The sequence below is a fragment of the Callorhinus ursinus genome, unplaced genomic scaffold (assembly GCF_003265705.2).
Source record: "Callorhinus ursinus isolate GAN/ISIS: 27379988/994484 unplaced genomic scaffold, GSC_fseal_2.0 scaffold4, whole genome shotgun sequence".
Lineage (NCBI taxonomy): Eukaryota > Metazoa > Chordata > Mammalia > Carnivora > Otariidae > Callorhinus > Callorhinus ursinus.
Genome location: NW_027397066.1, coordinates 62,348,615 through 62,360,676, shown reverse-complemented (window position 1 = coordinate 62,360,676; position 12,062 = coordinate 62,348,615).

The window sequence follows — 12,062 nt, the reverse complement described above, 5'->3', positions numbered from 1 at the left end:
ATTTTACACATTTTATAGCTCTGAGGAAAGTAACAGTACCAACAAAGCAATTCTCAGGAAAATGTTTTATTTTCATAGAAGAGTGTGCCCAACCCACAAGAGGAGGCTGTAAGTGACTGAAAGGATGTGACTCTTTTCCTCCCTTTTGTACCGTGCAGCTTTATTGTTTTATAGACTTAGAAGTGAACTTGACATTTTGTTGTTGCACTTTTTTCAGGTCCTCTCTCTCTTTTATATAAAGTCGAACTGAGGCTGTGTTCAAGCCCCAGTCTTAGGGGTTAACAAGCTCTTTCTCTATCTCACTCCAGACATCTCCTCTTTACTGCTTCAGGAAAGGAGCCCAAGGTTTTTAGGGAATCTTGGGAATTATTTCTTAGTCAATTTATCTGAAAAATAGTGAGTCTAAATACTCCAATATTCACCCATGTATAGTAGCATCTCATCTTTGTCTAAATCATCTTATTCCGTCTAACAAATTTTCTGTTGTTTCAAGTGGGTTCGCATCTGTCTTCTTCCCTTAGTTATTAGTGGTAGAGGTAGAAGAGTAGTGGTGTTGGAAGAATGGTGGGAGAGCGACCGGGAGAAAAGAGACTCAGAGTGGAGGAACCTTTAATAATCCAGAAGCCGGAGGCTCAGGTCAGGCTTTCCTGGCATAGCCAATGCTAGCAAGTTATGTCCCTGCTCAGTGCCTTAGTCTTTCCATCTGAAAATAGGGATGACAGCCTTTTTGTGGCATGTGATTCTCCACTGCACTTCCTTAGTGTCAACAACATCTTATTAATTTATGCCCAACAACTATGAATAATTGTTAAGGGTTAATTTTTAATGGACACTATAAGATGCTTCTGGCTCCTCTAGGAGAGATGCAGAGCTCTAACCCAAACAAACAAAACAAGCACAGGTCAAAGAGATATACAGGGGTCCAAGGAAAGGGAGTAATGAGTATCCTTATCCATCAGGAAAAGTACATTGTACTTAGAAAAATTAATGAATTTCTCCAAAGGTCAAAGGAAAACAGTAATGGCTGGGATTAGAAATAAGGATAGATGGATTTCTAAATAACATTTATCTTCAACTGTAATAATCTAGGTTCTAAAATAGTTGATGCCGGGCGCCTGGGTGGCTCAGTTGGTTAGGCGGCTGCCTTCGGCTCAGGTCATGATCCTGGAGTCCCGGGATCGAGTCCCACATTGGGCTCCCTTCTCGTCAGGGAGTCCGCTTCTCTCTCTGACCCTCCCCCCTCTCGTGTGCTCTCTCTCTCAAATAAATAAATAAAATCTTTAAAAAAAATAAAAATAAAATAGTTGATGCCACCAAAACTAATACAAAACCTGTAATTCTTCAAGAAGACACAAGAATGCATTGCTCTTCTGAACTCTCTCCAGAAGGAGGGCTACAGAAATTCAGGGAGAGTAAGATGCCCTGGTTCCCTATGTCTCACTATCGGAAGAGGCCTGGAGCCTTCCGTGGTTGACAGTGAGTGGGGATTTCTGCAGTGTTACCACAACTCACCCCTCTTACAGCACACAGAATAGATTCAGGAAGTAGGGGCTGTGTCATAGGAGGGCTCCTCTTAACTCAGGCTGTGTGCGTCTCGAGATTCAGATGCCCTTTGGACAGACAGAAGAGCTGCAGGGTGTCTTTGCTTGGCTCTGAGGAGCTGTTCTTGTAAGGGAGGTGAGACCCTTTGAAGGACACAGCACCAGTGTGGCAGAGAAGGCAAGCCTGAGTGTGTGCCTCAGGGCCCTGCTTCTGCCCAGTGCCTTGCAAGCATGAGAGTTACACCCTGCTCAGGGAGGCAAAAGAAGAATGTGTAAAAGAGACATTTCACTGAAACCACTTAGGGACCTGTGAGCGCAGCACTTGTTGTTTATGGGAACCAGGTAACAAAGGGAACGTGAGAAGAATTCTCGAACGCCCCATGCTGCAGTCTGACACACTTGGGACAGCAATAGCTGTGATGGTTTTGGCACCTTTCTTACACACAGAAAGGAACCAAAAGCAGCAGAAGAGGACACAGAGGATTGACACAGTGCAGTAGCAAATGTGTTTGGAACCACTTAATGTTGCACTTCTTGCAACAACCAGTGCACCCATCCGGAGTTCAGAAGCGCTGCAGGGTGAAGTGTAGAGCCAATCATTATTAGCGGGGTCCTAAAGGCAGAGAAATACCCAGGCTCTAGCTCACCCTTGGCCTGGAAGACACCAGCTGCGTGTAGAGAGCCATCTCAGAATAAGACAAGCAAATATGATTATATTTTACAATAATGTTGCCCGCTTACGACGCTTGTTAGGTCTCATCCAATGTTTGATTTTCCTAGATTATCTCTGACCAAGGTTAGCAGGTTTTTTTTTCCTTTTTATAATATATCAAATTCCAGGTTACAAACTGAAATATGGCACATGTACCCTATATCTTAACTTACTGTTAGTTGAATTACAGTTTACCCTTGAACAACATGGGGGTTAGGGGTGCCAACCCCCTGTAGAGTCGAAAATCCATGAATAATTCTTCACTCCCCAAAAACTTAACTATTAATAGCCTACTGTTGACTAGAAGCCTTATGGATAACATAAGCAGTCAATTAGCACATATTTTGTAGTTATATGTATCATATACTGTATACCTACAATAACGTAAGCTAGAGAAAAGAAAATGTCACTAAGAAAATCATATGGAAGAGAAAATACATTTACAGTACTATACTGTATTTATAAAAAAAAAATTGCCTGTAAGTGAAACCAGGCAGTTGAAATCCTTGTTGAGGGTCCATTGTAATATGAAATCCTTGTCTAATTTGCTAAATCTTTATTATTTTTTTATTTTAATTCCAGTAGAGTTAACACACAGTGTTACATTAGTTTCAGATGTGCAGCATAGGGATTCAACAATTCTGTACATCACTCAGTGCTCATCATGAGAAGTGTACTCTTAATCCCCTTCACCTACTTCACCCAGCCCCCCACCCACTCTCTGGCAACCATCAGTTTATTCTCTATAGTTAAGAGTCTGTGGTTTTGGGGCATCTGGGTGACTCAGTCGGTTAAGCGTCTGCCTTCGGCTCAGGTCATGATCACAGGGGTCCTGGGATTGAGCCCCCGCCTGGGGAGTTTCTACTCAGTGGGAAGTCTGCTTCTCCCTCTCCCTGCTGCTCCCCGTGCTTGTACTCTCTCTCTCTGTCAAATAAATAAATAAAATGTTTAAAAAAAAAAAAGAGTCTGTGGGTTTTTCTTTTTGGTTTGTCTCTTTTTCTCTTTGTTTGTTTTGTTTCTTACTAATTTGCTAAACCTTACCAAGTTACCTATAACTATTTGCCTTATCCCTTATTCCACGAGAATTAAGTATCTTTCATCGTCTATAAGAAGGCATTATCACAATTCATTGCAAAATCTGAATAAATTGTATTCACTGGCTAACCCTCCTTTGTCATTTATGTTACCTCTTTCAAATAATTTAGTAGATTAGAAAGAAACTACTTGGTTTTACGAAACTGTCCTTATCATGTGGGCACACATCCACCTGCTACGAAAATATTTCATTCGCTTCACTCATTTTTTCCTAACAGACTTTTTTTTTCCTCCTTTCTATAATCTGGTAAATTACTGGTAATCTCTTATCTTAACAGAATATTATACTGATTATACTCCATTTGTCACCAGCCACATTTGTTCTGCATTTTTGTCCACCCTGCCAGGTGTACCCTTAGAGACTGACCCTATGGAGCGGCACCACCTGGGCTCCCTTGCCTCTGGCTGCTCACTGGGTTTGGCGGTAGGGAGCTCCAGGAGGAGACAGGGCACAGGAGGAAGAGAACCCAAGGTATTGCCCCGCTCCCTCCGTTTGGCTGTGGTCCTGGAGATGGCTGTGTTTTGTCGATGGCCCTCGGTTCTTCCAGGCAGCTTTCCTTCCATAGCTCTAGCTCTCACCTCATTTCTTTTTTTTTCTTTTTTTTTAGATTTTATTTATTTATTTGACAGAGAGACACAGCGAGAGAGGGAACACAAGCAGGGGGAGTGGGAGAGGGAGAAGCAGGCTTCCCGTATAGCAGGGAGCCCGATGCGAGGCTCGATGCGGGGCTCGATCCCAGGACCCTGGGATCATGACCCGAGCTGAAGCCAGACGCTTAACGACTGAGCCACCCAGGCACCCCTCTCACCTCGTTTCTAATCACACCATGTTTCCCCTTGTTCCTTCAGGCCTGGCGTAGCAGTAGGTCCCTCCCTTTCTCATCTATGTTTATTTCGACATCCCTTGTCAGTGCCCTTAACCCTGTCCACACCTATGTAAATAGTCCCCCTTTTAAACTCTCCTTGGTTAAACTCTGAATTTGCCATCTGTTTCCTGCCAGGCCCCTGACTAATACAGACACCTGGTCACTGTATTGTTAGATCAGACTTTTAACTGAACTGGTGGGATAAACAAAGAGAATTACATGTGTTGGCGAAAGATTTTTAACGATATGCTAACAATTGCGATCTCCACAGTTCAAAGGAAACACAGGTAAGATCTCATAGCAGGTTGTCTTAAGGTTGATTTTTGTTCTTAACTCTGCCCTGAGGTTTATGTTTTATGGTAAGAACACCACCTTCATCTTATTTCCAAACTGCAATGCTACACCAGTCTGCTGAAACCCCTTCTATACATAAGAGATGGTTTTTCTCCCATGACTTACAACCCTTCCAACACAATACGCATTCAATATTTGGAGTTGTTTGGTCAAGAATAATGCCCTGGAGACTCCAAGATAGTTCTTTATGTTATTTAGCATGCTCCAGGGCCCATAGAACAGTAGGAGGGCTTAGCCACTAGAGTATGATCCTCTTTAACTTTTCCCTTTAGTGTGAGTTGCCAAAATGTCACATTCTTCTTTCAACTGTCTAAGCAGAAAGCTATTAGATCATTCATACACTCACACACAGACATGCATACACATCTCCTAAGGAGAAAGATGAATCCTCAGAGACAATATGCTTTAATACATTATTGGCCCACAAATATTTTTTTAATTATACTGACCATTAATTAAGCTAACATTTTACATTTGTCTTCTTTTTGAAAATAATCAGCAGACCAAGCCATACTGGGCCCGCATTTCTACATGGCCATGACCCACTGGAGCTGAGCACGGATTGCACTTTTTAGAGGGCACATCAAGCTCCATTTGCACCACAATCAGCATTGTTACCTCTCACAAAGTGGCCAAGACCCTGTAGACACTTGAGTCTGCACGCTCTAATCCCATTCCTTTTCAAATGTCCTGCTCTGACGTCTATCAGAATAAGAAATAGGCCTATTGCTGAAGAATAAACCTCTTAATGGTAGTTCCATTAGCAAAACACCAGGCCAAAGCTGCAAAATTACCACTTGTAAGGGTCTGACTAAATTCTTAGAGAAAGTCCTTTTGCCTTCCATATTTTAAGTGATTTACTTAAGGGTCTTTCCATCTGAACCTTATTATACTTGATAATTATTTCTACAATTTGCACTTTTTGTTAAATGGGTGGATATTTTGTATCCTGATGCTTTTTCTATTTTATATACTTTTGGACACTACTCTTAGTCAAAGTGGTTTAGGTAAACTAGCTTTATTTTTAAGATTTTATTTATTTATTTGAGAGAGAGAGAGAGCATGGGTGTACATGCACGAGCGGGGGTGGGGGACGGGTAGAGAGAGAGAGAGAAGGAGACTCCCTGCTGAGCGCGGTGCCCAATGTGGGACTCTGTGTGGGGCTCATGGGGCTCAATGTGGGGCTCAGTCTCAGGACCCCAAGATCATGACCTGAACTAAAGTCAGGTTTTTTGTTTTTTTTAATGTCAGGTTTAACCAACAGAGCCACCCAGGTGCCCCAAGATAAATGCTTTTAGTGAATTAGTCTGAGCTCACTCAATTACACTTTTTAAGTGGATGAATTATTAAATGTTTTTTCCCTTTGAATCCTGGGTGAGTTTTTTCCAGTTTGAATCAGTTTTATATGCTGCAGATATAGTATAGTACTGAGACAGGGAAACCAAGGGAACCCCTCAAAGGACTGCTTTTTGCCCCTTTTCCTGCTTCTATTCTTGTTAGGACCTACACCCTGCCCCACATATGCCTTATCATACAGATAATGTATGTTCTCCTTGTGATGGTCAAGGAGTTAGTGATTTCTTTTCCAGCACAATAGGTAACATCTAAGGAGTGACTGAGCAAGCTCTGCATGTACATTTTCCAAGACCACTGATTCACCAAGACCCCTGGCTCCAGGGCATGAGTGATTTATGGAGGACAACTGAGCATTCGGTTTTGTTTTAACCAGTTCCTGGATGTGTGAGAAGACCTATACACCAGAGCACAATCCACAATAAAAACCCCAGACCCCAAGCAAAGACAAGAGTCATTCTCCTTTCCTTTCCGAGTCTCCCAGACGGTCTGTCTGTATCTGCTCTCTCTATGTGTTCAATAAATTCTGCTCTCACTTCCTTCCAATTTGCGTTTGATTCCTATCCTGCCAAAAGCCAAAAACCCTCTTGGCTGGACCTGTGAGTCCCCTGCCCCATCTGGGTCCTTGGACCCAGCCAGCCTGCATCAGTGCTAGTTGAGGTATTTTTTAATCCCCAGGCCAGAATTATTCTTTGAAGTCTGTCCACTATAATCTCAACCCATTACTTAAACTTGACTTCTTGCATTACGTGTGGAAATATAATGGAACACTTTATTAGGTTTGTTGTTGCCATGAGCATGCTACAAAGGTGCACACATGAGTTGTGTCTTTCCAAAATGTCAGCTTTATTCACTCATAAAGCAAAGTTAAATCATAATTATAAAGCAGACTCAGGATTCCAAACTCAACGACATTTCACCATGTGGTTAAACTTGGCTTCCAACACAGCACACAAAGCAGGATAGAAGACAAGCCACACAACAAACAAGGTAACAGAAGGGTGTAGGAAGTTAACGAAATCAAACGTGAAGTCAGTTTATGAGCACGCAGTTGAGATAAGGCCTCAGTCCGGTCCTGGTCAGCTCTCAGCACTTACGACTTCCTATGTTCAAGCAGTGAAGGATCTCGGTTCTGTTCGGAGACCCAACGGGCAGAGCCTTCGGTGCCAGTTGCCTTTTTTAAGTGGTCAGACATATAGGGGTCAGGTCTGAAGAGTCTGACAGTTTGATGCCAAAATCTTTCCCTTTTTAAAGGGATATAATCAGTTTTGGGTCCCCGCAGACCTCCTCTGGTTCTGCTCGTTATCATATCTGGAGTGTCAGCTGACGCTGGTCCCGGTGGTATCTCCTAGCGGCAGTAACTTAACTGTTTGCATCATTGCTTGACACGGGCCCCTGCTTGACATGAGAGACTCCGTTTTGCTCTCCATAGTTGTACTGAAGTTGTGAGGCTCAAAATGTAATCTCCATTGTCAAGAAAACTTTATACTTATTTTTAAAGTCCTAATTTGCTCCACAGAGCCCATTTAAACTTTGCCACGGTCTAGTCACTGCTGGCTACCGATAAAGAAAAGATGGTCTTGTTGCATTTGTACACCCTATTAACCAACTGCCACATAATCAGTTAACCAAATTAATTGAACCCGTCCAGTGCCTTTGTAAACAAATTGACTGATTTCCACTGCACCCTGAAAACCTGGCTAGTAATCTTGTAGCCAGGGCACGGGGTGGAAGAGCACCTGGCTCCCAGGATCCCAAACAGACCGGGTTGGTCCATTCACCGCTGACAAAATCCAAAGGCAGAGAAATGAGTGATGGTTAAACAAGAAAGGAATTTAGTTCAGTGAGGCCAACACCAGGAAGACAGCGGACTTACCTAGCGTTTCAAAAACTGTCTCCAAAGTACTGAAAATACTTCCAGGTTTATATAAGGAATATGTGAGACAAAGGTGGGTGGGTACGTGCAGGAAGGCAATGAAGGTCAAATAGATCATTGTCTTGGAGTCAATCATGCATCTGGTCTTGCTGGCTCTGGGCAGTTTCTATTGCTTGAGGGGTAGTTTTAATTCCCATCAGGAGATGCTTTGCCCTCTTGCTGTCAGGCTTTTCTGCCCGAGCCAGGAGACCAGCTGGAAAGAAGAACCCAACCAGAGTCTGAGGTCAAAATAGAGTCAGTCAGCTAAGTTCTCTTCCAGTCTCTTCTGTAGTCTGCCCACTAATTATCCCACTAGTGCAGTTTTATACCTGAGTTCATTGTTTTCCCAAATCTGCTATATTTGTTGATGAAATGTGTGTACAAGAAATATTTTTTTAATATGAAAATGTATCTGAGTGCTTTGGAATTTTGAGAAAGCTGCTAAAAGCCGTTAAAAACCATTGCTGCCAAATTTGAGGTAACAAGGCAAAGAAAAAAGACAAAAATCTAAGATTCTTCATTCAGATTGTGCCACAAGTTCTTGTTCCACTTTAATGCAAATACCTATAGCACACGTACTATGTGTGAGACAAATGTTATCCGTGATTAACATATATTAACTTATTCTCTTATGAGATAAGTAAGTACTATTATTACTCTCATTTTACAGATGAGGAAATTAAAGCCCCGACAGGCTAGGTAAGATGCTCTAGATAATTCCATGGTGGAACCCACTTTAAACCTAAGAATTTATATGAAAACACTGGCTATCATAGGTGATACATTTTATGTGTGTTTTACGGGGAAAAAAAAAGACAATTTAGAACAATCAGCAGATCCATATTCAAAGACAAGTTCAGCAAACAAATGAGTTGTATACATTTTAAATTTTAAAAAATCTTTATGATTAACTAACCAGCCATTCATTCCAAATAAACTAAATAAAAGGCTTTCTTCTCTTCAAAGAAGTGAAACACTGAGTCACATGTTAAAAAGTTATTAAAGAAAACAATTTAGGTTATGCAAAAAAAAAATTAAGTACTTCCTTAAGTATTCTTTTGGAGAACTGTAAAATGGGGCGGAAGATGGGAAGCTTTTATAGGATAAGGAATAAAGAACAAGGAAATGAAAAACAGAAAATATCTGATTGGCTGGGGCCAAATAGTCAACCTTGTTTGGGGTGAGAAGGCCCAAGTTGGCTTGGCATTTGTGGATCTACTGACTGATATGCTATGTTCCTGGTCAAGCAGAGCATTTACAGGGACACAAAAGTGATCCCAGTTTCAGTTCGCTGACACAGCATCCCATGTAGAAGCAAGCTCCGTCTTGGGTCCAGAAATTTGTTTCAAAACATACTATAAAAATAGAGTGTTTTCTCCTGAGAGAAAGAATAGAATTTGACATTAAAAGAACAGAATAGTCTTTTCAACAAATGATGCTGGACAATTGAACATCCAAATGCAGAAGAAATGAACCTTAACACATAGCTTACACCTTACATGAATTACTCAAAATGGAACATAGACCTAAATGTGATCCACAAAACTATAAAACTTTTAGAAGCATAGGAGAAACTCTAGGTGACCTTGGTTTTGGCTGTAACTTATTAGATAAAACACCAAAGGCACAATCCATGAGAGACAAAATGACAAATTAGACTTTATTAAAATTTTAAGATTTTGCTCTGTGAAAGATATATTAATAGAATGAGAAGACAAGCCACAGACTGGGAGAAAGTATTTGCAGGCCACGTATCTGATAAAAGACATATCCAAAATATGTAAAGAACTTAAGTATTGTTAATAAAGCTAAAATGAATATTTTGTCCATAAATTTTTGCTAAGTGTTTGACCATTAAAAAAAAGAAGATAAGAGTTCTGGAAGGACAACTCCTGGGTCAGAGAATATGAACTATTTAAAGCATGCATCTTAACTTTTTTTTTTAAAGATTTTATTTATTTATTTGACAGAGAGAGACACAGTGAGAGAGGGAACACAAGCAGGGGGAGTGGGAGAGGGAGAAGCAGGCTCCCAGCTGAGCAGGGAGCTCCATGTGGGACTCTTATCCCAGGACCTGGGATCATGACTTGAGCCAAAGGCAGATGCTTAACCGACTGAGCCACCCAGGTGCCCACATCTTAACTTTTAAAAAGTGGTAATATTTAATTTTTTTGTGACAAAATTATTCTATTAAATCCAAATGAGGCAGAGGCAGTAAAATAAGAATGGAAGAGAACTTTAGCTGCCTCTATTTTGACCTCAGACTTTCTAGCTGGGTTCTTCTTTCCAGCTGGTCTCCTGGCTCAGGCAGAAAACCCTGACAGCAAAGCATCCCCTGATGGGAATTGAAACTACCCCCTCAAGCAATAAGGACTGCCCTAAGCCAGCAAGACCAGACCCATGATTGACTCCAAGGCAATGATCTATTTGACCTTCATTGCCTACCTGCACGTACCCACCCACCTTTGTCCCACATATTCCTTATATATACCTGGAAGTATTTTCAGTACTTTGGAGACAGTTTTTGAGACACTAGGTTGGTCCACTGAACTAAATTCCTTTCTTGTTTCACCATCACTGTCTCTCTGCTTTTGGATTTTGTCAGCGGTGAGTGGACCAACCTGGTCTGTTTGGGATCCCGGGAGCCAGGTGCTCTTGCACCCCTTCACCCTAGATACAAGAACAAGAAACATAGAAAAGGAAATGAATATAGGTGAGTAAAACACACAGTTGAATAAAAGCAGAACTAGGATTTGAATACTAAAGAAATAACTAACTCATATAATGCTTACTATATGCTGGCACTGTTCTAAGCACTTCAGATATATAAACTCCTTTTATTCTACGACAACCCTATGACATGAGTACTATTATATATTATGCCCATTTTATAGATAAAGAGATTGAGGCATAGGGTGGTTTTTAAAAAAACTTGCTCGAAGTCACATGGCTAGTAAAGAAGTGCCATTTGAGCACAAGGCGTGGCTCCAGTCTATACTATCTGCTATTATACTGTATACCGTCATTGAAGCCAACAACCATTCCTCAAATGTCTACTATATACAAGGCATTATATAAGACATAACAAGAAAAGCAAGAGTTTTACTCATGAGAAATTCATAATGTTGTGGGAGAAACCTGCAGCTAACTCACTTTGGGAACACATAAGCGAGAATAACTTAGCCCAGGTGGGGTAAATCTCAGGTTTCAAATGAAAGTTGAGAAATCATTAGTGGCTTAAAGAATGTGTAGGTGTGGAAACTGATAAGGATGTAAAAAACACTCAAAGGAGATTGAACTTTAGGTAAATTGTTCATTAAGAGCCCTGATCATTATTGACATTTGGAAAAATCGGCTTCAGGCTAATTTATTTTAGTTAACCCACTTTAGGCAACTACTTTTGTTTTTATTTGCTTGTTTAGAAAGATTTTTTTTTTTAAAGATTTTATTTATTTATTTGAGAGAGAGAATGAGATAGAGAGAGAGCATGAGAGGGGAAAGGGTCAGAGGGAGAAGCAGACTTCCTGCTGAGCAGGGAGCCCGATGTGGGACTCGATCCCAGGACTCCAGGATCATGACCTGAGCCGAAGGCAGTCGCTTAACCAACTGAGCCACCCAGGCGCCCCTAGAAAGATTGTTTTTTTATGAAGTCTTCCTGAGCACCTGCTATGAAAACGAGTGAGAATCTGGAGATACTTGAATTAATGCCATAGGGCCGTGGGTCAGAATCCAGAGAAGGGCTTGTTAAAACACAACAGGTCCCACCCCTAGACTTTCTAATTCACTAGGTCTAAAGTGCACGGGAGAACTTCCATTTCTAACAAGTTTCCAGGGTGATGAGGTGACTTTGAGATGGTCTGAAGGATACCACACCTAGGAAACCCGCTGCCCTGGGGGAATCACTAACTGGGAGGGACGTTGGTTTTTGAGAAGCTTCACAGCTGACTTTGTAATGAAAGGCTTTTCTAATGAAAATCCAAGGCAGAGTGGATTCTGGAAGGGGTTTGGCATTGACAAAAGCAGGGACTGTCAGAAAGGGTTCTCAGAAAGCAAGTGGTGTAGGATGTTTGTAAGTTAGGAAAGGTGGGTGAGACCTGGTAGAAAAAGCAGCCTTGCCTGCTAGGCTAAGGAGCTTGACTTGTCACTGAGTCCTTGGGGATTGAAGGCTTTTAATAAAGACAAGGGAGAAACAGTAATAACTTCCATCACAAAGCTCCTTTGGCACT